Source organism: Phyllostomus hastatus, unplaced genomic scaffold (assembly GCF_019186645.2).
Source record: "Phyllostomus hastatus isolate PE091 unplaced genomic scaffold, TTU_PhHast_1.1 phas_contig_34, whole genome shotgun sequence".
NCBI classification, from domain to species: domain Eukaryota; kingdom Metazoa; phylum Chordata; class Mammalia; order Chiroptera; family Phyllostomidae; genus Phyllostomus; species Phyllostomus hastatus.
This window is the reverse complement of record NW_025333857.1, coordinates 14,900,108-14,927,846: the sequence shown is the minus strand read 5'-3', so window position 1 is coordinate 14,927,846 and position 27,739 is coordinate 14,900,108. Positions and strand designations below refer to the sequence as shown.

At 37.1% G+C, this 27,739-nt stretch overlaps 1 protein-coding gene across 7 annotated transcripts in view; it reads right to left on the bottom strand.

Moving 5' to 3' along the window:
* The window catches only part of BNC2 (basonuclin 2), a 421,558-nt gene that overhangs the window by 23,009 nt on the left and 370,810 nt on the right, over positions 1-27,739 (bottom strand). The gene's annotated exons all lie outside the window — the stretch shown is intronic.

Sequence of the window (27,739 nt, the reverse complement as noted above, 5' to 3'; positions counted from 1 at the left end):
GCAAACACTGTTAATAAAAGTCAACCCACAAAGCAAACTTTTCTGCCATGCAAATGTAGTAATTAGAGTCACAGTTAGAGAAACAGATTGAGTTTAATAATGTCAAAACAAACAAAATGTAGACCACTGGGGCTCTGTGATCTAAAATGCCTTCACTACTGCTATTTTAACAACAATGGTCTATATACTATGCAACTATTTAGCATATATTAGTACAAGACGTGAACTCTTGCTGTGAAACCCAGTAAAAATGCAAAAAAAGTTACCTTAATCCTTATTAAATAATGACACTGTAGGAAAGAATTAAGTGTATTTTGCAAATTTTATTTCTTCAACACAAGCAGACATAACACTGGGGTCAACGATGAAAACTCCTTTCAAAAGGTATTATTATGTGACTTTCTAAATCAAAAAGATGAATAAAGTAATATTACCTCCTATACCCCATTACTAAGCCATATATAGTTTTCTTTTTTTAATGGCTATATTCTAGTGACATTTAATACTGGGCAATTTCATAAGGTTGAATAGGAATAAACAGTAATTGTACTTTTCTAGAAAATTGATTATAATCCTATGATTCAAAGTTTGAGTTAGAATTAAAACATTTGACTTTTATGATCTTGTTATAAGTGACAATTACAGATGTTTAGAAAGTAAACATGTGATGGATTTAGATAGAATAAATGTGTGAAAATGTTGTCTCTTAACGTCCCCGCCTGATAGCAAGGGAGTCCACAGAGAATACACATCAGTAATCACGACAATATGTATTGTTAAATATACATTAAAAAGCATTTCACACTTTCATTTTTGCTAGTAACTATGAGATTTGCCTGGAGGTAGAACTTAAAAATTCTGCAACATAATGTCAGGCAATCCATTTCAGCATGGATTGAGACCAATCTATTCAAACACTTAAATAATGACTCCATCACTTTCCAGGACACAGCTTCTTTCCACCAGGACAGGACTCTGCAACCTTCTGTGAGTGACACCGCTCCAACCTTAACCACTGATTTAAGAAAGCAACAACAACAAAAAGACACACTTATTAATTGCAAAGAGAAAAACCATTAGTTTATAATGAAGAAACTTAGCAGACCACCTTAACCAAGTGATCAAAGTTAACCTCACCAGTGATACCTAGTGACACATTCACTAAGAAGGGCACCTCATTCCTTTTGTGGTTTTCTTGTCAAAAATTTATAACCTCAATCTAATCATGAGAAAACAGTAGACAAACCAAAATTAAAGAGCATTCTACGAAATAGTGGCTAGTACTCTTCCAAGCGTAAAGTTGGGAAAAAAATTTTTTTTAAACAAAGAATAGTTAGAGATTAGAGGAAACTAAGAAAATAGGATATATAAACATAATGTGAAATCCTAGAAATCCTAGATCAGAAAAAGGACATTAGTGGGAAAACTGGCAAATGTGAATAGTCTCTAGATTGCTAGAGACTATTAATATGGTATGGTATCAATCTTAATATCTTGGTTTCAACAATGGTACTATGCTTATGTTAGATGTTACATGAGGAAAAGCAGGATAAAGAGAATGGTACTACTTTTGCAATGGAAAATTCTCTCTCATAGACAAGTCTACTCTGCCTTGTGATATAAAATTCTCTCTGGACCACAGTCATACGGTATGAACCATGACAACTAGTTTGATTATAAGGAGAAACTTGCCATTTATTTAAGTTACTTTAAAAAGAAAAAGAAGCTCTGATAATTATGTGCTGTTCCTTATAAGGCTGACTCCTAGCATTCCATCATTTTACACAAAGTATATGCTTGGGTGTGTGTATGAGGGTGTCCATTCTTACATAAATTGTCACACACAGATGTCCCTCTGTTATCTTGTAGATAAAACTAGCCTTCAGACCAAATGCTCTCATGCAGCTATCTCCTCAGAATTGTCAATATAACGATGTGGGTAAATGGTGACTCTGGATGATCCCGGAGTCCTGCATTAGCCATTAAAAATAAGTGTCATTCATAGCAATTAGTCTACTTTATATTGGTTTTTTTTGGGGGGGAGATAGGGTAAGCAAGGGAAGGTATTGGTGTTGTAGACACAGAAATGTTAAATTGTGGTTTTTGTATAGATTATCTGATTTGAACCTCATAATAGCTTCCAGAGCTCAGTGCATGTTTAACAGATGAGAAAACAGAGGTGAAAAAGGGTGAGATGGCTTGTTAAGGTTGCCAAGATGCTAACTTGGAGTCCAGGGCTTGCACCCAGAAATTCTGACTCCAAGTTCACTGAACACAATGACTGTCATTCTGTGATGCCGTTTCCCAGGTGAGCACGCTGAGCTGGTGATGAGACGTAGAATTTCTCCTGAACAAGGCTGGTCCTCCAAAGTACATAATGTCCTCTTCTACATCATTTTTCTTTACCATCAAATCCACTCTCTTGATTGTTTTTTTATAGAGCCTTTCACTGTGGACTGTTTCTCAGGCTTAACCCAACCTAAGCAGCATACAGTCATTTCTTCCTCAGGTTCTTCCCAGGGAGCCTGCATCTAAATCTGCATGTCAATAATGTACTTACACAGCTGCCAGCCTCTGGTATTAAAAAGGCCTGAGAAACCATAGCAACTGATCAAACCCACCTGAGGCATCTCCTCTCCATCACCCTCCTTTCTTCCCTCACCCAACAGTACACAGCAGTCCCATATGGTTTCTCTTTTCTCCTGGCCTGCCGCAATGCCTGCTGCTATTTCTAGAACCACTACCTTTCAGACTCTTTCAGTCCAGAGTAGCTGTCTGCTAAAGTGGAGACTGTTACCTGTGTTAAGCCACTTACTTCTGGGGTAAGAGGTCCAGGTAAGCAAGTCTTAGGATTTTGTTAGTAGCCTGAGTCATAAAAGAGAAGCTTCATCTATGTATAGCGGTAAGAGAAGCAGCAATTTATAGTAACATTGAAGGTCTGCGTAACATCATTGTAAACAAATGTGCCTGGGAACAGGACAAATATCTACATGACACATTCAAACTGGAGTTGCAACCCCTGAACCCAGACTGTATGATATGCCACTGAGGTTTTTTCCAAAGAAGCCATCATTCACATTCGATCAAGATTATCTAATAACATCAAGTTCATAAGTGGTGAAACTGCAGCAAGAAACAAAGTTGACTTTCGTAGCAACACAATGAGTCTGCAAGATCCATGCTAAGAGTGGCTATCAGTTTTAGCATGTCCTTCAATAAACTGGTTGAAGGAAGTTAGAAATCATCATAGGGAAAAAAGGTAAGGCCAGGTTCTTTCCATGTGTGACAGAAGCAAGCATTGTCCGGTGCAATGATGCGTAAACAGTGGCTTAAGACCCCTCTGTTAAGGCAAGAATTTCCATGAGTGGTCTGTATGCTGTTCACAAAGGACCAGCACCAGTCTGAGGCCTTAAAAAAAACCAGGCTTCAAGTAATTGAAAGTGACCATTTGGAATCCTTTAGGACAATTTGATACTGTTGCAACAACTGAAGGCGTGATATTTTTAAAAAAAATATTTCTTTTTTACTTAAGTATTGGCTCAAGATTGATTAGTGGGAAAACTGATCCTTCCTCAAAGGCAGTTTGAGAGGTACAGATGTAAAATCTAGGCCCCCTTGCCATGTCAAAGAAACTTTACCAGACTGAGTAAGAGCTATAAAAAAGAATTAGGTATTATCATCAAATAAACATTAATTTAACAAAATTTCAGTCTGTTAAGCCAGTGTAAATATCCTGACTGCTGACCAACCCTTACAAGGACATTGGTATTGTGCATGAATAATAAATTACATAAGTGTATAACTGGACGCTTGTCTTTCTCATTCAATTTTGTAGTTGGTGTGTCAGTTCTTTTGGGTTTTCCCATTTGTAAACAGAGTTCAGTGACCTTTAACCCTTCACACAGGGAATAAGATTTACCCTGTTAAGTGAAATGCAAGGTATTATTATAAGTATTGATTTCCTGTGAAAATAACTGGCTACACTATTAATTAAAAGATGAGTAACAACAAATAATCCAGACTTATAAACCAGTTTTACTGGGTTCAGAAAAAGTACAAAACACTTGAAATATTTACATCTAAGCATTTTACATGAAAAGACTTCCTTTTATTATTTCATCATAACTAGTGATTATCACTTGATATAAATCTGGCACCCAGTTCTACATAGCTCTGCAGAGTGATTTTTAAAAATCTTTTTTGTAGTAGGATCAACTGTCATGGTTTGAATGGTTTTATTTGAGGTCTTTCTTCACATCAAAGCATCTTATATGACTTGTAGTTTTAAAATCAAAGTAAAGTAAAGTTGATTTTCTTTTTATTTGGGAGAGAAGGATAGTACAGTTATGTCAAGAGATAGAAAAAAGACCAGATAAGAAGCTTTAGGATAATTAGATTGTTAGGAGACCTCAAGCCCAGAGAATCCTCAGTCCAAGAAGGACTCCTTCTGTGTTAATGGCAGGCAACTACCTGTCACGGCACAGAGGAAAAAAACACCTTTCTGTCCATGCATGGAAATGAGGGAGAAACAATGAGCACACCAGAGATCTCTTACCCATTTCCTCTATCAGTAGTCAAATTATTAAGAAATAAGTGAATAATTTAATTCTCAAGGACAGGTGCAGAAAATTTAATTTTCTGTTCTATTACATAAACTTGTCAGTCAAACTGAAGACATAATTTAAAGGAAAATCCTAACATGACTAGCTAAAAACAAAAAAATATATTTTCCCTTTGATATAATTAGAAATCTTTTCTTAAATCCTTACCTGAAGATATGTTTATTGATTATTTTTAAGAGAGAGAGAGAGAAACACTGATGTAAGACAGAAACAGTGATCTGTTGACTCCTGAATGTGCCAACTGGGGATTGAACCCACAAGCTAGGTATGTGCCCTGACTGGAAATCAAATCCATGAACTTTTGGTGTATGGGACAATGCTCCAACCACCTGAGTCACCCAAGCCAACGCTAATTTTAAATCTTTTAATTAAATGACATTGAGCTATAAGGATTGCTAACCACTTAGAACCAAAGCAGAGGTTTATGAGACATTCTTTATGGTTTCATGTCACTGTACAGTGTGCTAGTTTAGGAAATTATTCCATCATAACCATGTTGGCAATTTATTTTCATAACCAGTTTTCTGTTGTAATGTTCTGTTCTTTTTCCATTCATTCACTAGGATGAATTCAAGTATCAAGGAAAGAGGGATGGGGTTCAGTAGAAGGTAAAGAAATGACCAAATTCAAGCCTATCAGTTCGGTACCCGATCAGGTAAAATGTAATAGGGATTGCCAAATTAAAAATTGATAAAAGTGCTATGTAAAACCTTGAATATCAGGTTTGTTAGAAGTTTAAGTCTTAAGGGTAAACAAAGAGTTTGAGATGTACACAATGGAATAATACTGGGCAATAAAAAGGAATAAACTTTTGACACACAGCACATGGATGACTCTCAAAAGCATGATGCTAATGATGAAAGAAGACAGACCCAATAGATTCAATCATTCCAATCATACAAAATTCTGGAAACGTTAACAGAAAGGAGATAGGTGGTTGCCAGGGATAAGGGTAAGGGAAAGGAACTTAGGAAATTTTGGGGGTATGGAAATAGTCTACACAATGATTGCATTTATGTTTTTACTACTATATATTGTACACTTAAAATTGGTAGATTTTATTGTATGTAAAGTGTACCTCAATGAAATGACTCAGAACACTGAATCATGCAAACTGCATGAAATCTCACACTCATAACCCAACATTCACAACTTGCCCTATTTGTAGGCCAACTTCTTGCTTCCTGCCTTTGGCTGTGACCACAATTACAGGCAGACACGTTCCCCATTCTCTCCTATTAGTAGTATGCCCAACAACCCATTGTGATATGAGAAGTAAACACGACAATTTCTATTTTCTTCTATCTAAAAAGATAATTTTTGAGCTAATATTTTATATGTGGACTTACAGTTATATGTTACTAATTTAGAAACAGTTTTATTTATTAGAATGCAAGCTAAAGGATGTGCTGTAATAAAATTTGGAGATTGCTTCCCTACAGAGATAATATTGATCCATAGCAGGCACATACTATATGTACATACCTTTGGAAACACTTTGGAAGAAGCTGATGAAGAGCAGTCAGTTAATTCGCCTAAAATGCCTCCACCTGCGTTTGTTTTGGCCTTTTGGTTAAGTGGACATGTCCCAGGATGTGATACCCAAATTGGAAACATGTTATCTAACTGCTGGGTCCCCTCAGGAGCAAGTGATGGGCTCAGACCATTGTTCTGATTATATGAATAGGGGCATTCCATCAGCCTAATTGGAGGGGTTGGCAAGTGGAGGGCTCAGGGGTAAGACTTGTGGGTTGGCTCAGAGAGCTGAAAGTAGCGGGAATTTGAGGGAAATACTGGGTGGAAGAGAAGCCTTTGAACACTACACAAAATTTTAAAGAAAAAAATTATAGAAGCCATAAAACTTTCAGTCCTCTTCTCTCCCATTCTCCCACTAGTTACCTATTTTAAAACTCAGATGGGTCCATATATAATAAGCAGATACTTCAGTTTTAAAGTGTTTTTCTGAAGTCAATTCACTTTTAAAACTCTTCCCTTAGCCAATAATTTTAACTGGTCTGGGTGCTCTCCACTTACATCAGAGCCTATTTTTCTTTGCTTTTTTGTTAGATTATGTTTATCTCAAATTTATATGACTTGGCAACACTGAGTGTGTGTGGGTCAAAGTCTGTGTGTGTGTGTGTGTGCAGGCAAGAGAGGGAGATGAAGAAAAATGGTGAAACAAAAAGTTCTTATTGAAAATAATAGATTCTGGGAAGTATTTAGGGAAATTTTAAAGCAATGTTATGATAATTTCTGAGAAACACTTGAAATTATGTGGGAAAACAACTTGGCACAATTATTTGTTTAAGAAATTTACATTTAAACACAGATTTCTTGCAGGGCACTGAACAAGAATGATGTACCACTTGCATATACAGTATACATCACAGCAGTTTGGTTGTATAAGTAAACAAAATTATGCCATTCTTATTCACACAGAGCTCTTGTACATGGTTGTGCTTTTCCCACTATGCCAAGCTAATGTTTCTGGAAGGACAGCTGAAAGAACTGTAATATCTGAAGGCCGAATGAAATACACTCATTTATATCATGGGTGCACCAAATGGTTTGAATTATACTTGATAAAAAAAAGTCAACATTTGCTCTGGGTAATGAAAACCCTACTCAATTTCTATGATTTGGAAATCTGTATTTTGCAGAATTTCTTAAGAGCATCACTTCACTTTCAAAATGCTATGTTGACCAGTCACACCCTTGCTTGCTTCTTCACTCTAGGACAAAAGAGTCCCATGAGAAAGAATCATCAGGGTGTGGCACAGACAGAAGAGAAACTTCCACATAAAAACCAAGACTGGACTTTATTTATTAACATTTATCCGCATGAACAGCCCTTTCAGAAAAGACATATGCTGTCCTTGTCAACAGCCCTAGACTGGCATGATGAAATAAGTATGCAACCATCTAAGTGAGGTATGTATTGGTTTTCTGTGATTACAGAGGCTGTTGCTAAATTCAACATGTCCCGATTATAAAGGACTTTGTTTCAATTATCTTTCCAACTCCTTCTTTTTCCACACAAGAAGAAATGAATACTACAGGGATATTTGCTATTGGTTAGAATAGTGGAGCTCTTGGAAAGCTTTGCATGAATGAATTTTCTGTCAAGATAAAAACCTTATTAATCCTTGTTAGCTAACATGCTAATACAGAAGTCTTTTCTCTCTATATAAATATTGTTTGCACATAAGGATCGATTTTAAAAGAGTTATTTATCACAGTATGTGCACATACACAAACATGCACATGGACACTGACTACCATTCTTGACTCATCTCATTACCCTATAATCCATCTTATTATAACATTCAAAATATTCCACCATGGAGAACGGTGGTGTAATGAGGTAAAACATATTCAATTACTTGCAAAAAAGTACAAAATTAAGGAATGCCTCTCTTTGGGTGAAACTCTAAGTTTGAACAACATGGCACTTGACTGATGTGGGTGGCAGTGGAAACAAGCAACAGGATAATTTTATGTGACTTTTAGGTATCTGCTTTGATTTATTTTTAAATATATAAGTTTCTGTTGTTTTTTTTATTCCATATTTAAAAGTATTTTTACAGTGAAAAGTTATCTTTTAAAAGAAAAAATGGATAAAGTGAACAATATACCCTCCCAACATAATCACCTGTCTAATCAAAATGCCAGGGCACAGATTTTAAATTGTTCTTATGATTCTTAAAAGATGTTGTTTGACTTTCGATAAAAAATTCACTTTCTTATACAATTTTCTTGGTTATGGACCAGATAAGAATATATAAATCAGACGACTATCACTTTTTTCCTCAATAAGAGTCTGTACAGCATTTTTACTTTAAAAACTGATTATGATAGATCACTCAGGGGTTACAACATATTTAATCACAGAAGCTCCAGCTAAGCTCTATTAAAGGCTTGTCAGGATTTCTTCTCTGTACCCAGGATTTTTAGCTTGTCTAGCTGAAAACCAGCTATATGCATTTCCTCTATGGGCATTTGTTTGCAAATAAATAAAGCAGGTGCCTTTCTTTGTCATATAAAAAGAAATCCTGAGGAGTAAATTACTTTCTGCCATGTCTAGAATTGCATTTCAAAAATTCAAAAGTATTTTTCAAATGGCCAGGTCCATCCTACATCGAACCTGAGAAACTTTTAAATATATAGTGCATTTCAATATTTAATAATAATATCTTAAAAATCATTTAAGTTTCAAAATAGAAAATTTTAAATCCAACTGATATTCCTAGTATACAAACCTTTAACATGAAATTACCCAGAGTCCTTAACTTAAGCATGAAGTATTCAACTCTATAGCTATAGGCTAACACAGAAGTTTCATATTAATGTTACAAATTTTGATGATGCTTGACATAACTTACACATATTCACCTTAGAGGAAATAAAGAACATAACTCAACGATACCTACATTCTAGTCTTGGTTTTGTTAACGGACAATCAGTGTTGTGAATACCAAATCACCAACAACATGCTTTGGCTTTCTCCTGGGTAAAGCTGAGAGCCTCGCTAACCTTTTTAGCCTTACTAAACCAAAATTCCATGATTTGACTTTAAAATTCCACTTGACTATCTAAGACTAGCATCTGGACACACAAATAATTTTAATTAAAATGTTTTAAACCCCAGACTAATATTTTTCCTTTTAATCAACTTGCATAACCAACTTTTTCATAATACATGTGTTTTGACGGAAAGTATGCCCTTCCTCAAGAGTGGCTGTATTACCCTGTATTCTGGAAGCTTCCCCTTGACATTTCTGCCTGGGGCTTCCTATCAGTGACAGGATTAGAGATCCTAATTCTTCTGGATTAATTTTTATTCCTGGTCAATTCAACAATCAGTTCAAGTAAAAACATTGCTTGCAAACTAGGGAAACTGTTCAAGAAAGTCCCCCAAGCGTCCTTGGAACCCCCTGGAATGACACCAGTAGAGTTTGTGAATATTCTGTAACATGAGGCTCAACGATTCCAAAATAAATGTTATAGCTCCATAAAGCTATATGAGTAAACATCTGTAGTGTTCCAGCAGACTTTGCAGTCATCCCCCCAGGCCCCCCCAATAGCAGTGTTTGTAATATAAGGCCCTCTCTTCAATTAAACCCTTTAAACAGACACAAGTTAGTCACTTAGAGATGGTCTCGGCTGAGATGGCAGAGAGTAATTCATTTTGTGGGCCAGAACAACAAAGGAACAGTTTGAAATCCTCAGAGAAAACACTAGGAACAAGAGGAAAGAGAAGGATGGTCCCTGCAAGTGGTCTTGTTTTCTTCTACCCTCAGACATAAAGATAAGCCCAAATCCTGGGACACTTATAAATCTGCTGGCTTTGCAATAAACAAAACTCACCAGAGCCCTTTTTGACATGTTTGCTTTGGGGTCTACATTTTCTAGTTTACCTCTCCGTCCATAACCAAATTTCTGCCACTGAGTTTGAAGAATGCTTCTGTGTATCTGGGGGTCTCTGCTGGGCCTTTACATTTCTAAACATAATGATGTGCTTTCCTATAAAGTCTGATAAACAGCTAAAATGAGTGCAAATTTTTTTCCCTAATGAACGTAATTTTACACATCAGGTAAGGGCTAAAACCTAGGAACAAATTCAGGGTCCCAACCTCCAATTTTTGAAGTATTATCCATGCAACTGAGATTCTTAATCCTGGTGTGTTATCAGGGCTTCCAAAGCTTGAATGGAAGATTCTGTTCTACACATTATACTTTCAATTACTCCACAAGTGAAGCTGATTGAACAACCCTTAGGAACTTTAACATATTCATTAGGAAGTGAGGGAGGCAGGGGTAGAAAGGGACTAAACACTTGCTAAGCAGTATTCCATAAAGCAGCAAGGATTGAGTATTCCATAAAACACACAGAGGACTGAGTATGTGATTGAACAGAAAGATGTATTGGGAAATTTAACTTTGTTCTTCTCTGGGTATAAGAATAGCCGTACAACACAAAGATTAATTTCCTGCTTTAGCATTCATCAGGGAACAACACATTATTACTTGTAACACATACGCAAGGCTGTTGATGGATATACTTTCCTTTGATTGCTCAGATTAAATGCGTTCGTAGCAAAGGAGCATGCACACACACATGTATGATTATAAATCCAAGTATGCATTAACAGTTTGTGTTTCTGTATATTTATAAGCAGCTATTGACATAGATATTATATGTTTTATGTGTCCACAAAGTAGAGATGATCTGGGGTTGGTGGCTGACTGGACAAAAATAGATAAAAACAAAAAAATAAGAGTTAATAATATATGTGACTATAACAAAAAACTCAGAAATTCAAAATAAAGAAGGATAGGAGGAGGAAGCGTGCATTATAGAGCACAAGGTAATAACCATGTCTACATGCCTAATACCCTCTTGTCCCAGCAGTCCTGACTTTCTAAGCAGCCCACTTCTCCACATTAACGGTAGTCATTTGGAGAGCAGCAAACGTGCCATTAGAAGCACTTTTACAAGTGTATATTCATCCACCAATTAGCTTAATGTGGCCGCTTTCTGCATATTTTCTATCCAGGCTTGCACAAATCTTATTAATATTTCCCCCTAGCGCTTTGACAGATTACCTTGTCATTATGCATCCTGGAGCCTTTTAAACAATATGGGTAAACTACTGTTTGTGAGGTTAATGACAATTATCCCCTAATTACTGCATAAGTCACTCAGTCCACTTTATCTCATAGGCAGGGTTCTGCTCTGTGTATCTGCCATTGTGTCACCGTAAATGAATCTTGTATTGCTATGTTTATCTGCCATTGCCTTGTAAATTACACTGACAGAAGAATGAACAAATTACTGCATGTCATCACTTAAATACTGCTTCTGAAATTTGAAAAAAATGCTTCAGTACAGAGCTTGAATTGTGATTTTAGCAGATCACAATTAGTAAAAACATATTTAATGTTTATATTACATTTCAAGGCTAATAGCTTAGGATTTGGAGTCACAACAATGGCACTGGGGGTGAGTGGGAGGTAAAGAGCAATGGAGGAAAAAGGAAAAAAATTAAGGATAAAAACTGAAATAGTAATGCTATCCCAACCTCCTGAATGCATTTATTTTTATTTTAATGGCTAATATGGCATCTTTGATGTATTTTCCAAGATTTATCAAGTCTAAATCAAATTCAATCAGTTATGCATACGCCATGCTCTAGAGCTGGGATCACTGTTTTTTTCGTTTTGTTATTTATAACCAGTCCAAACATAAAACACAGAATCTACTTAACTGGGAAGAGATAACAGTAATAAAGGCCACAGGTTAAGACAATTCCATTGATGTATTTTTAAACATCATTAAATAGGTTCAGAAACACTGTTTCCCAAAGTTGAGTTTGAAATTGTGTAACAATGATCAATGAACGTTGAAATCTGTTTAGTCCACAGTGGCATTAGGATGACTACATCTGTTCTGATACAATCTACAGGGAAAGCAGGACAATATGAGCGTCTTTAAATTTAAAAAGAGAAAGAGAGATTAGGTTAACTGCAAAAAATTTGAAAGAATTTGTTTTTAACCTAAAATGTATGAGTCTGCAGACTATCAGGTAAATAAATATTTGCATGAGAACAAGCAGAAACAACTGGCTTCCTAAGATGACTGCCATATAATCAGTATCTTAAAAACATTTTGAAATGTGAAATATTCAAAATGCCTCCACTTAAATGACACCAAAGTGGCTGGTAACTCACAAGCATAAGTAACGGGGCCATACCAGTCTGCAGGATGGCTTTCAACTCTCAATTAGTTGGGCATGTAGAAAGCGTACATCAAATCACCTTATGACAGCCACGAGTTTGTGAGGGAGGGCTAACAGCACTGATGATAAAGCTATTTGGTTAGAAGCATGCATGCACGCACGTACAGTACCTCTTGATGCAGTCGCTGAACAGGCTGGAAGAAAAAGCTGCAGTGAAAAGAAAGGAAAACATGAAAGCCAGACTTGACAGGCCTAGCCCAGGGGCCTCATGGATGCTAAGCACAACCCCTAGGGCTCCCTCCAATCCCCAAAGACTGATTTCAGTGTCTGTCCTGCATTCAGTCAACGCAGCTTCAACCGAGAAAGTGCTGCAGGCAAAAATAAAAGCACCATGCATGTTCTTTTCTGTGTGTTAGGCCACAGTTCAGAGATCCCAGTTAAGACTGACATCACTGTGATAACCATTAAGGTATTAAAATTTTTCCTGCTTTTTCAGAACTACTTAGGCTATTAATGCATATGAAACTGAGGAAAGTGAATTTATAAATCATTGCCTTTCTTTTTCTTCTAATATTGGACTTCATTGCCTTTTATTCTTAACCTTGCTAATGATATAGCCACTCTTCTTAGTTGGGAAAAGGGGAATTTAGGAAAGATAAACTCTTGGTGTCACCTCTAAAAATAAAAGCACAAACAATATTTTCTTGAGTTTCTGAAGTCAGTGCTGATTACAGAAAGACAGACAATCCCAGAAGTACCAATATAAATGCCAAATGGTATCTGGGTATCAGTAAACAGATGAAGATAGCCATTAAGAAAACAAATAGCAAGATCTCTCTACTCATTTTAATTTACTCTTTACATACTTACATCAAATTTACAAAAACCAAGACTGGGGATATTTCACTCCCCTTCCTAACAAACCTTCAGTGGCTCCCTAGTGTGCACAGAATAAATGGTAAATTCCCTTACCTGGGATTGAAGTCCCCTCAAAATAAACCCAACCTACTTTTCCAACATCATCTCCTGCCCAAATCTCTAAAGCTACAAAGGGTGCTTGCCATAAAAGATTCAGAGTACAACAACAAAATCTTACCTGCTTCTGAACACCTCTGCCTTTCTGACAAATTCATTCTCGCCCCTTCAAGGCTCAACTTAAATGAACCTCTCTATGAAATGGTCCCTACCCTGCTAATTACCTTCCTTGTCCCTATGCCCAGCAGGAGTGACCTGCCCCTTCAGCCATTTGCTTATCTTTGTCTGGCATGTATGTCTTCTTATTACGGGATTATTGTACTGTATATCCTCACTGCCTAGATGAGTTGATACTGAATGAATTCATTAATACTATGACTGTAGGAGTTGGGAGACAGCTTGCAGATCATCTAGCACCACCTTTTTTATTTTACAGAGGAGAAAATTAACAAGTATTTTGCTCAAGATTGGGAAGCTCCTGTGTATGGCTGACTTGGAAGGAGCCACCCAGCTTCCCTGACAGTCGAGTGCTGTTCCCACAATACCACCCTTTCTTCCTGGCATAATGAATCCTGATTCAGGAAACTGCCATGCCCTGGGTTTGAGCAGATTCCAGTGACTGGGGCTCTCTTCAACCACACACTAACCCTGCCAGAAGTCCTTTCCCCTTGAACTGAACTCCCCTCCTGACCAACAGGAAGGTGTCCAACAGAAATGTGAAGTCATTGCCCAAGACCACTCGTTCATCACCATAGTGCTGGAGGTGAGAAAAAGTTGAGAATCATGGTTTGAGAAAATGTATATACTATACTTAATTTAGTTCTCACTGTTTTTTCTTTCTTTCTTCAAGTGCCAGAAAATTATCTATTCTTGGAAAATGCTTTTGGCAATGACATTACATTTATGTCAAAAATTTTCTGGATCAAAGTTAAATCCCAGTGTACAAAGAACTAGAAAGCAAATGCAACAATGTCTCTCACATGGCTGGAGTTCTGTACATGCTTATGAAGGCATATACAGAATTAAATTAGTCAGTTTAATATTAGACACAAATAATAAACCACTACAGTTATAAATATGTTTGTATGTACACACTTTCTTCCTTCATTTTATCATTTGCAAATTTTATTCATAAATTCCTGAATTCTCATCTGGTCTTCCCACAACCCCATAATTTCTCAATTTTGTTTGCATATGCTCCATCTCTTTTATGAGGAAAACTTCAGTTCAGGGTTTCTTTAGGGATTCTGCCTGTCAAACAAATAACTACCTAGTTGCTCAAAAAGAACTGTTATCTGAATTTTGAAAACAAAACAAAAAATCAAAGTAAAATGTGAAATACATGAAGGCATGGAAGTCTATTTTTTACTGTAATACTATTTTCAGGCTAAAGGATTGCTTTAAATAATATAGAGTAATATAGAGTAATATCAAATCAATTTTGATACTTCTCTCAAACCCACTTTACAGATGGGGAAGTTGAGGTGTATCAAAGTTGAATAACTTGCCTAAGGTCATAAAGATAGTAATTTCTGGAGCCAGGATGATTCAATCCAGCAGTGCGAATCTAGAAGTATATTGAAATGCCTTGCACAGAAAGCATTCCTGCCTGCCCACCCCAACCCAAGCCTGCATCAGTATCCTCTGCTGCTTTCTCTTTTCCCACTATTGTTGCTGAAATCCAGGCCCGAAAAGCTGTTTCCTTTGACTTATCCCGTGTTTAACTCGATTGTCCAGTCACATACCTTTCTCTTTATACCTATTCTCACAAGCTTAAGTAATGGTCCCACTTTACTTCCTATTTTAATCACTCCTCATTCTTCCCATTTACACCTTTCACCCCACTCACATTTTGACTACATTATGATGCCAAATTGCTTTTCCTAAAGTATACCACTGATCACATCTGACTAAAACCCCTCCCTCCAAACTGAACTTTAATGACTCTGCTTTGCTAAAGGGTTTAAACATAAATTCTGACCACTTGTCATTTACATAAAGCCAACATGTTCATCAGACAGATGCTTTCTAGAGTTCTAAAAAGCCAGCGTGAGTCTAGAGCACAAGTTGTCCAAGGTCTGACTAGGCAGTCAAATTTGTAAATGGAGATATCCAAAAATTGTATATTATTTAAGAAATAAATATATAAATATTTTCTGATGCAAGTAAAATTCATTTTTCTCAAGATACAATATTTTAAGGCCTTGGTTGGAATATACTTTTAAGTTCATTTTATTACAGAATTGTTTATAGGTATGGGGCAACTACTTAAATTTTCTAAAATGTAAAATAAGTGACAGAAGAGAAAAAGTGGTTGCCAGGAAAGGAAGCTAAGAGAAAAAGGAAATTTAGGGGCAAGGAACTAAGTATTAGCATGAGAGCTCAAAAATGCAACTATGGGATATGAATATACCTCTAAAATTTGACAAACAGAAATAATTCCCACTTGTATTGATGTTAAAACTAAATATTAGAAGATTTAAAATAATTTAATTGAAACAACAAGAAACTGGGCAGAGTTTGAGGTGTGTAAGTATGAGCAGACAGAGCAGAGAGAAGAATGGTAGACAAATCTCTTTTAGAGAAGATTTGATAAAACTAAAATGGCAATGAGAAACTGAATACGTAGGTAGATGAAAGTAGGGACTAGAGTGCTCCATTTTGAATTCATCAACTTAATTTTTATTATGAGCTTCGGTTGTATACCAAAAATAAAATACACAGAACAAGGAGGAAAAAGCATAGAAAATGAGTGTTGATAAATAAATATAAAATGTATTGAAAAAGAAATATGAAAGAAGGCCTTTCAGCCAGTCTAAGGTACATAATATAAAAGGCTTTTACTTATTTTACTTTGCATACCTGTTATTTGTTACCTCCAGAGTGTCTGTAATGGTTCCATAGAATATAAAATAAATGACTTGCTTGTCTTAGAAATGTACTAACTTTGATAATTAGTGAACCACATCATTCACCTTTTTTAGCCACCTTTAAAAAAACCAATGATGTGTGATGTCTACAAGGGAAGCTCATTAGCAACTCAGCCCATGGTTTGTACTGGGGGTTGGTTACATGGATGCCCTTTGCCTATCATGTACCAAAACCAAAATTCCAGACTCCCAGAAGGAAAACAAGTACTCAGTACAGGTCATTTAGAACAGTGAGCCACTATAATCATTTATGGAAACTCCCCAGCTCCCAAATCCAAGTTTCTAGATGACAGCCAATGGCCAATCTTGCATGCAGGCCTTTCTAAGGATGGAAGTCTCAGACTTGCGATGTTAACACTTCTCTGCACACCCACTCATCACTGTGTCAGATTCACTGCTATTTCAGATCTGCACCCCCACTGCCATCTCACACAAAAATGGACTAAACTACTGGGGTTCTAGAAGATGGCCACAAACTCAGCTCTGATACTTGATCTAAGAATGGGTAGACAGGTGGGAGACAGGGAAATCTCTGTCTTTATTTGAGCATAGGGATGTATAATTTATTAGTGCCTTCTACAGTGTCCAGTTAGGTGGAGTTAAAAAAGCATTACTGAAAACTGTATCTAAGGGGGAAAAAACCCCACAAAAGCTGCCATCATAGTGTACAAAAAGCAGAGATGAGATTAAGACTCACAGAGGCCAAGGGACTACATTGGCTTCATTTTCTTTAAAGAGCACCCATTCAAATGAATGTTCAATATATCAAATGTTATTTATTACAAGGTGAAACTAATGGTTCCCCCAAAGAAGCCTCTGATCCAGTACTGGCTGGAAAAGCAGCCTTTGTGATTTTTAACATTCAGTTCTGATAATAAAAATCAATATGAAGATGTTTTTACAAATCTCTTGGTTTTGATTTTATATTTAAATAGGGTAGAAAATATTCATTGTTTTCTGAAACTAGTTTGTCAGTACTTAGCCTACAAATATGATACCCACCTTATTTATGGCAATCTTCTGAAACATAAAATAATTTAGGAAATGGAAATCAACGTAGCATTTTGTTTTCAAACTAATCCATCAAATATACGTCAAAGCACGCAAAATAAAATACTGATTTTAAGTCAACATTTCTTAAAGCTCTATGATAAGGTAGAAAATAACCATCAGACCAAACTAAAGGGCTATCACAAATCTGCCTTAAAGAGAGAGGTGCTATGTGAATTTGGCTCCAAAAAAAATTAATTACTGTTCACTGAACACATGCTATGTGCCAAGCAATGAGGGAAAAGGATTCACAAGCATTCCCTCACTTACTTACTCTATCACACAGTGCACACGTGAAGGCTAGGGACTGCACTTCATCTCAAGTCCAGAGTAATGCGAAAACAACGGGCAAATACATGCACTGCCCTTCTTTTTAGTTTCCGGGTTTTAATAAGAACAACCCTGGTAAGTAGGGATATGGCAAAATAAAACACATTCCTTCCACTTTGCAAGGGCGAGGCAAGTGCAGAAACCCAAAAGTCTCTGGTGAATAATACCACTGATCAAGACAGAAATCTTTATTTAAGGGGGAAAAAAAACTTCTCCACTAATTAGAGCCAACGGAGTTCAATGGAAGCCAACATATGCATATATTTCACATTTGCTCAGAATATTAGTCAGAATTCAATGTGTGAATTAGCATTTGTCCTGACATGTATGATCCTGTTCTATAACATGACCTTCTCCTCTCTCTCTACCAAAAGGTCTGATGCTCACATGTAGCTAGAAAAGAAACAAGAGACGCAGCAACTCCTGTGAGTCCCAACTGACAGTGTACTCCATAAACAACATTCTGGGAGTTTCCAGGCTCTCAGGCCACAGGTGTTGGGTTTGTTTTCTGTGGCTTTAGGGTAAAGCTCTCTGCTATGGATTTTACTGAAGATGAGGGGTGGGATTTGAGGCTCTGGGCAAAATGAAGCATGGTGGTCTTTGATCATTCTGAGACAGCAAGGAAGAACACACCTATTTGTGAAAGTCCCTGATCCAAGAACATTACCATTCTCTACAGAAACACAGGCAACACACAGCAGGAGAAGGGGGACTCAGGACCTGGGCCTGAGGCACCCACGCACATAGCAACAAAGAAAACAGCACGCAAACAGCAGCTGCACTGATACTCAGCGAAGGCAGAGGCTGGTTTTTAGATTTTATATTGGAGAGAACAAAGACATCCCAATTAATCACAAGTAAGACAAATGGAAAGTTGGAGCTTCTGTACCTATCAACAAATAAAAACAAAGAAATCATGGCAAATACATATATTTTGGCATATATTTTTCATGTACACATATATATAAAAGCCACAGACTGCACAGACTTCATATGACCACAGCTGCCAGCTCCATCATCCCTTGCTGCAAGGGCTGAGAGAGAAAATGAAAGGAAATGGGGTAAAAATATTTCCATTATACAGAGCAGAGTTTCACCAGATAAATAATTTTTAGCCTTGAAGAACAATTTAATATAGATTTCTGGCAAAATTTTTAATTATCTAATAGATATTTTATTAAAGTTTATATAACATGTATCGAGAGGCCACCTCCAAATTATATCACAGAAGAAAAGGAAGCAACAAATAAGAGCAATGGCATGCAATGAAGAGCAAGTCAGTAAAAGGTCGTTGATTATCGGGGGAAAGGGACATGCTCTGGCTCTAACAAACCTAAAATACCCCTTTCATGGAAGTAAAGGGAGAATGAATGGAGTAGAAAATCAAATCAAATAAAATAAAAGCAAAAGAAAAGAAGGTGCAGTGTGGGGTAAGAAGTCATGGGCCTGAGCTCCAACACCACATCTTTACTTCCTTGCTGTGTGGGGCCAACTCTGAGCCTTAGTTTCCAAGATATGAAACAAGAACAGCAATACCTGATACAATAACCCTAAAAGGTACTGCTAAGATCATTAGTATTATTAGGTTTGAGTTCAATGAAGTACAAATACAAAAGGCCTCAGCCAATTCTAGGCACAGGGCAGGCACTCGGTAAATGACTGCTCAGATGAATCGTTATAGCTTTGGTACAAATCCAAAGATTAACCAAAATCTTGATCTTGCATGAAGAAATCTGACTGTACAATGCGATCTACTGAGACTGCACATAAAACAGTAATATACAAGTGACAAGACTTAAAGACAATGACTAAATGTTTTAAAAATTATATAAATATTCTTTAAATTACCGGAAAAACTATACTTTGGCCAGCTTAAGAGTCTCTTGGTTATAGGTGCTGTGTTAAAACATGCAGAGATAAGATTCATCTTATAATAAGATAAATTTTCTGAATGCTTTACATGTGAATTCCATTCACTGAATCAATGATGCCTTTTTAAAAACAGTCATTTTATCCTTATGTTTACTGGCATTTTGGATATTGGCTCTGTGTGTGTCTAAGAAAAGGAACATGTGTGTGCAAAGAAACCAGGATCTTTTTTGTTTTTAACAGAAGTATGGCAGGAATCTGTTTCTGCTTCTCCAGAAGTATGGAACTTCCTTCACAGAACAGAGAAGCAACTTGAATGAGGATTTATGATGCAATTAGAGCCAAATATCTCAAAAATGAAGCAATCATATAGGTTATTTTGTAAATATTTTATTAATCCTCTAAGAGCTTCCTAAGTGAGGCCTTACAGATATTATATTCTTAATCTGTTATGAATAAATGCTTCAATCCAGTGCCTGCATTCCAATGACCCAAGACTAAATGGGAGTGTAAGGTTTCAGGTATCACAGGTGCAACTCCCTGTCAAGACACAGAGCCGTGATTTGCTCCCTCACCAGGGGCTGATCGCTCCAGTGATTCAAGGAGGTTACAAAAGTGCAACTGGCCTTAATGTCAGCTACATGGTTTTACATACCTACTATGTCAGGGGCTCTCGACTTTCCTGGGAATTTATTCATATATGAGCTATTTCTTTTCTAACATCTTCCACCTGTCACTGAGCTGGAAGGCCACTTCTCCTATGCTTCCAGTTCAGAAACGCTGGTAATGTTCTCCTCAAGGTATGTAAGTAAACAGAATCTTGCTTCTGCTTCCTAACACCTTTAATGCCTTTCCTTGATTTCATTCGCATACTTCTAGTTGTAGATATACAGTTACAAGATAAATCCAGAGTTGTCTGCCTTTCATCACATGTAGTTCCTATTAACATTTAATGAGTGTCCATCGGCAAAAGCCTATGGATTGCTTTTCTACTCCCACTCTCTCAGAAATCCTCCTGCTGTCTTTGAGCTAAGCCAGGATTTCTTCACTCACATTCTTTATTTTTTCATACCTCAAAATCATCTCCATTCACTAGCAAAAGAAAAACACTATTCATGCCAGTTGAAACATGATATGTCAATGGATATAAAATTTGTGTTTACTACAAAAATTAAAAATGATCCATCTAAAACAGCTCAGAAGCAACCTCCTGAAATTTCTGTCCCCAACTTTCACGTTGACATAGAGGCACCCACTGCTCTCTCTTCTCTACCTTCTCAAAAGGTTGAAATAAATTTTTGCCTTTAAGTGTAAAGTGGTATAGAAGTGGGAATCAATACCAAATCGTATGCTTGTTGGCAAAATCATTAACACAGAGTCAAAAGCCTAAGTTGGAAGAAAAGTGAAGAAAAAACCCCATCTAACACCTGATAAAATTCCACCAAAAAAAAAATGACAAACTCACACACAGAAGGCTTTAGTTGTATGATAGTTAAGAATCAGTCTTCCAGCTACATCATTCCTTCCTCTTCCACAATGGAAATGAGGAAGAGAGAGAACACATCCTCAATCCAAAAAGGTCATTTGCTCCATTACTGCGTGTTCTTGGTCTTTATCTCCATCTCCTTTGCCAGAAGAAATGTTCCCCCCTCCCTGTCTTTGTCCTTTGTTTCCATCTGTGTTTTTCTGAGTTATTTAATGTTCTCTTACTCTTGTGCTTCAGATCCCGAATGGCCCTACCTGAAGTTTTTTTCCCTTCCACTCTTTTGTGACTTCCTGGTTTTACTCTCAAATTTCTAGATCCATCCTCCTTCTTCTTCTCCTGACCTGACCATTTCCCCAATTCAGAGCTCACTTGTTTCTTCCTTTCTGCATATTCTACTCTTTCCATTTTCATTCCTGACAGCAGCTTTCCTTTCATTCATTACTCACTCCATTTTGGTTTAGAGAAGGAAGATGGCTATGAAAGGTGTGCAGTCACACAGATAAAAGCTAAGAGAGAATGTTGTTAGCTGTGTGTGTGTAAAAGAAAACATAGATAATCTCATGGAAAATAAATAAAGCTAACTTTCAGAAAACTAAATGAGGGTGAATGAGAAGGAGTTCTGAGATCATTTTGGAAAGTAGAGAAAAATGATCACATTGTAAATTTGCTATGGTGAACATACATGTATCTCCTAAATCCCTTCACTGATCTAATTAAATAGAAGGTGTTCTCAGTGACATTACACTGTACTGACAAAATCAGAATTAAATTCCCATTTGTTGCAAATGAGGGTTACATATCAATGCTGATGGGAGATTATTTCCTAATTCTTCCTGAGTGCATAATTCGTAACTCAGGAAATACAAGGATAAATGGCTTGGAAATGGGGACAGGTCATACAGTAAGGCTAACTATAGCTAAGAAATCTTAAAAACCCTCATACATATACACACCCACACACTCACACATAAGGATACACACACATTTATTATTTATCCCTCCAGACTAATATTCAGCTAATATGTAGTAGAAATAAAGGTCAATGCTAGGGCATCTGTTGTTCTCATCAGCACCTCTGCCATTCAGGCTATTAAAATTATTAAATATTATGCCTGTACGCTCAATATATCTACTTTTCCTTTCTTCTCTAAGTATTTTGAAAGAAATTTTAAATTTTTGTCTCTGAGTTTGTTTTGGGGTAACTGTATCATTACATGGTATGATGCAATGTTGTTTTTCTCTTATTTTTATTTTTAAAGTATATTTTATTAATTATGCTATTACAGTTTTCCCAGTTTTCCCCCTTTATTTCCCCTCCACCCTATAGCCCCCAACTCTTCCAGCATCCCCCCCTTAGTTCATGTTTATGGGTTGTACATGTAAATTGTTTGACTTCTATTTCCTATACCAATCTTAACCTCTCCCCATTTATTTTAGGCCTACCAATTATGTTTCTTATTCCCTGCACCTTCCCCCCTATTCTTCCCCTCTCCCTGCTCACTGAAAACCCTCCATGTGATATCCATTTCTCTGATTCTGTTCCTCTTCTAGTTGTTTGTTTAGTATTTGTTTTTGTCATTTTTTTAGGTTCAGTTATTGATAGTTGTGACTTTGTTGTCATTTTACTGTTCATAGTTTTTTATTTTCTTCAATTTCTTAGGTAAGTCCCTTTAACATTGCATATAATATGGGCTTGGTGATGATGAACTCCTTTAACTTGACCTTATCTGGGAAGCCCTTTGTCTGCCCTTCCATTCTCAATGATAGCTTTGCTGGATGGAGCAATCTTGGAAGTAGGTCCTTGCCTTTCATGACTTCAACTACTTCTTTCTAGTCCCTTCTTGCCTGTAAGGTTTCTTTTGAGAAATCAGCTGATAGCCTTATGGGCACTCCTTTGTAGGTAACTCTCTCCTTTCTTCTTGCTGCTTTTAAGATTCTCTGTCTTTAATCTTGGGTAACTTAATGATGATGTGCCTTGGTGTGTTCCTCTTTGGGTCCAACTTCTTTGGGATTCTCTGGGCTTCCTGGACTTCCTGGAAGTCTATTTCCTTTGCCAGGTTGGGGAAGTTTTCCTTCATTATTTGTTCAAATAAGTTTTCAATTTCTTGCTCTTGTTCTTTTCCTTCTGGCAGCCCTATAATTCGGATATTGGAATGTTTAAAGTTGTCCTGGAGGTTCCTAAGCCTCTCTTCATTTTTTTGAATTCTTGTTTCTTCATGCTGTTCCAGTTGGATGTTTACTTATTGCTTTTGTTCCAAATCATTGATTTGAGTCCTGATTTCCTTCCTGACACTGTTGGTTCTCTGAATATTTTGCTTTATTTCACTTCGTGTATCTTTCATTTTTCTTTCATTTTCAACCAAGCTCAATCAGTTCTGTGAGCATCTTGATTACCAGTGTTTTGAATTCCACATCAGATAAGTTGGCTACCTCCTCTTAGGAGGTTGGAGTTTTGCTCTGTTCTTTCATTTGGGACACATTTCTTTGTCTTGGTGAACCTGTTAAGTTGTAATGGGGTGGGTCTTTAGGTATTCACCAGGGCAGAGCACCCCTCTTTGCTGTGCTGTGGCTATGTCTGTGGGGGAGGAGTCAGAGAGGGAACAATGCAGCTCGCTTGCTGGGCTCTAGCTCCACTTTCCAACAAACTCTCCTGTGAGACTAGGAGTTTCTCCTACTGTGGCAACCCCTGCCATAGGCCATAGTCAGCTCTGAGTCTCAGTTTCCCATTCAGCCAGCCCTGTCCACATGTTCTGCTGCCTCACTGCTGGTCCTTTTAGCCAGCCCCACCCACAGGGTTCACTACCTTGCCCCAAGTTCTCTCCATCTGCCCGTCTTCGTCTTACCGGTCTGGTTGGTCTGATTGACTGTTTCTTTAATTCCTTGGCTGTCTGAGTTCCACGCAGTTTGATTTTCTGGCACTTCTGGTTGTTCACTGTTTTTAGATTGGTTGTTATCCTCCTTTTGGTTGTGTGAGGAAGTGAAGGGTTTCTACCTACTCTCCATCTTGGACAGAACTGCTACAATGTTGTTTTTCAAAATTTGAACAGTATCTTGTCTATGCATTGACCCCTGAAAAGTTAAACCAATCATGTTTTCCCTCCATAAGTCTTCCACCAAGATGGTGGCATGTATGCCTCACCTATGAACTATGTGGTTAGACCTAAATAAACCAGGAAGTGAAGTCTCTTCTAACTTTTTTCAGTATTAACTTAGCCTTCAGGATGCTGCCCTAGTGGTAAGTCTAACACGATTCTAATAATTTCACTCCCTTGCCCCAAATCCTCCAGTGGCTTCCCATTTCCCAAAGCAGCAGTCAACAGACTCATGATAAGTGATGAAACATGAGTGCATAGCCCAACACTGCTATACTTAATTAAACAAGTGATATTAAAACTTTTTTAATAACTGGGAAGGCCAGGCAATAATCAATCTGAATGGATGCCATAACCAATGAGAAAAACACCAGCCATAAAAATAATTACTATGGGTGCAGTTGTGTACTGGCTAAATATCATGGTCAAACTATCTACATGTACTATTACTGTACTAACATATAAACACTTTATAATATATTAAATATATTATATTATAAAACAAACTTAAAACAAGATAAAGAAAAAATAAACAGAAATTTAACATTATCTTCCATTTCTAACTTTCTAATTAAATCACTTCACTTAGAAGACAGCAAACACAGAGTATAAACTCAAAACACCCTTTTCTGGACAGCAAGGCCCTTGCAGACCTGGTTTCTGGCTATCTGTCCAGGTTTATTTCCCATGAGTCTTTTTATGCTCCTGCTATATTGATTCACAAAAGTCCAAAACATTTTACCACTTCTCACAATTCTATGTTTTAGTGGATGATGTTGGGTTAGCCTGGATGGAATACTTAGCTCCTGAGAAACTCCTACTGTAATAATTTTAGTGTCATTTAAACTGCTACCTACCTCTTTTGGCAATTCTTCCCTGATTGACCAAGATACACAGAAAGGCCCCTATACCCTATTAATATTAATAGCAACAATAGCTAACACTTTCTGAGCATTCACTTTCCACCAAGTATTCTGCTATGTACTATATGCGCACTATCTTGAATAATTTCCCCAAGAACCATCTATTACTATTTCCAAATGGAGGCTTGTAAAAGTTAAAAACTTTATTTAAGTGACATAGCTAATAAAAAGTAGGGAAGGCCTTTAGGCTCAAGTCTGACACCAAAGTGCATATTCCTGTACTTCTTTTTGTCCACATCTGCCATGACACAAATATTATACACTGTAACTGCTGGTTTGCATGACACAAACCTTTGTCCACATGACCTGGCAGTTATTTACTTTTATATTCAAAGCACTTAGCACACAGCAAGCCCATTAAAAATGCTTGCCAAGTGAGTGAATATCTAGTTAAAAACCGTGCATTTGTAAATTAACTATGAGTTATTGAACCTATATGCTAGGGAATGCATTGACATTTTATATCTATGTATGCTTTTTAAATTTTAAGCATTGCTAACAAAGTAGGTAGTGTTCATAACCAAACTTTGGCTAATGAGAAGTATATCTTACATTCACCTTATAGAAACAAGAAGCTCTCAAAAGAGAGGATGTTCAAATTGTATCAGCGATTCTCCAGGGTGTGCCAGGATGAATTCTAATGGGCCTATAAACACCATATAGCCCTTCATTGACACAAAAGGGGAAAACACTCTAGGATAGGACAGATGTATAACCTACACCTTTTCTGTCTTCTTCTCCCCCTCCCACTTGCTAGAGGAAGAGAGAGAGGGAGGGGGGAGGTGGTATGTGTTTAGAAAAGATGGTAATAACCTACGAGAAATGCTTTGATGCCCTGCACTTGTCTGACAAGGTGAGAATGATGAAAACTAGGAAAAACTGAGAACTAAGCTTTCTAAACATGTGCTGATTGCTTGAACCTCACCTAGATTTTTACATGTATCTACTCTCCTCTACTTGAATGTATGCTTCTTGAGGACAAAAATCAGACAAGGTCACTTGTTCAGTCCCCTTCCATCTCCTTTTAAACAAGTCCTTTTAGACTGAGTCTCGATTCCCTCAGTTCCAAACCATCCCCAGCCTTCAAACACAGTGAAACTTCTGAAATGCAAGTATAATCCACACTGTATTTCTTCTTCTTTTTAAGTTCCTTAAAGGTAAAAATTATGTTTTATCAAACTTTAGAATGGCCAGGGAAAACAACAGTCTCCCTTTGGAGACTACTGGAGATTAAGTAAAAGGTCAATGTGGTAAGTTATGAGAAGTAATTTCTTATGAAAAGGGATAAAATATTAAAAAATTCATTTTTTGTTATGTCAGTATAGATTTACTGACAGTGCCACCAGGTACCAAAAGTCAGCGAACATCTGAAAATGTGGAACTATGGTGCAGAAGGAAGATGGAAGCTTGGGAATCAGATATGGGTCCTCTACCCAAAGGTGGAGCTGTAGCTATGGCAAATTTTCAAAGCAGATCTAGACAGAAAGGAGACAACAGTGTTAGAGGACAGACATGTAGGAGGCCACCTTAAAATTGGGCAAGATACTGATGGGCAAGTCAGAGGGCTCCTAGTGTGAAGTCAGACAGAATGGTACGTGTCCCCCTGGAACGTTACGTCTCTGCAGAAGAGAGAAGCCATTCTGACAGCATGATACAACAGAATGCCATGGACCAAGAGTTGGAAAAATTTAAGGTTCTGTCACTACAGATGACATTTCATATTTCTCACCTTCAGAAGGAGACCTTACTTTTTCAACCCTTACTGAGCTTCTTATTGAGAAACAAATCTGAAGGTATTTACCTTTTGCAAAGGTAAGATTGCTACACGTGTATATGAGGTAGCACTTATGAATTCCTTTAAGGAGCTAAGGTTAACTCTTTTTAATTAAAAGGCTAAGTGGAAGTATTCTTTAACATATAAAAATAAAAAGGCAATTATTTCCAGAGTTTATCCTAGTTCAACCACTGACAAAGTAAACTCGGGCAGTCACTTCATCTCTCCTTGCCCCAATTTAAAGTGATTTAAATTTCACTCCTGACTATCTCATTAAGGTATTATGATGATTAAGTACTTAGAATGTCTTAAGATCCAGTGAGTAATGTGTTACCATTTGGGGGAGCAGTCATGTGATATTACAGCTTGTCTGAATAATTTTAAAGCTGTCTGATGTTTCTCCAAATTCTCTGGGTCTTTGATACCAAAGATCAACAGACAAGATATGCAACTCTTGACTGAAGTAGCATTTGCTTTCCAAGTTCTAAGAGAACTGAACTCTAACTGCACTAACAGAATGCACAGTGATCAGCTGTAAAATTTAAGGTTGCTTGTTCTTGATTAACCGGCTTGAACAAAAGTTAGCATTATGCATCCTAAATTAAAAGAACACATTTAAGGAAAGAAATGAACTCCATACATACACATCACTATATGTTGTCGCTTTCTTAAAAACATCATTCATAATGTAGTAGAAGGAGGGACACTTAAGAACACTATCATGAAAACAGGCAAGGAGGGCCTGAATTGACGTACAGAGGTAGAAAGGGAGGGATGAGTTCAAGGGCTGCTTAGAAGGCTGAAGCAGCAATATTTATTTAGAACACAAACAATAACTTTCTTTGGGGGGGGGCAGTTAGATAGAGGAGGCGAGAAAGAAGAAGGAATCAAAGATGAACCCTCAATATTGTAAGCCTGGCTGTCCAGTTACATATGGGTTAGACAAAGG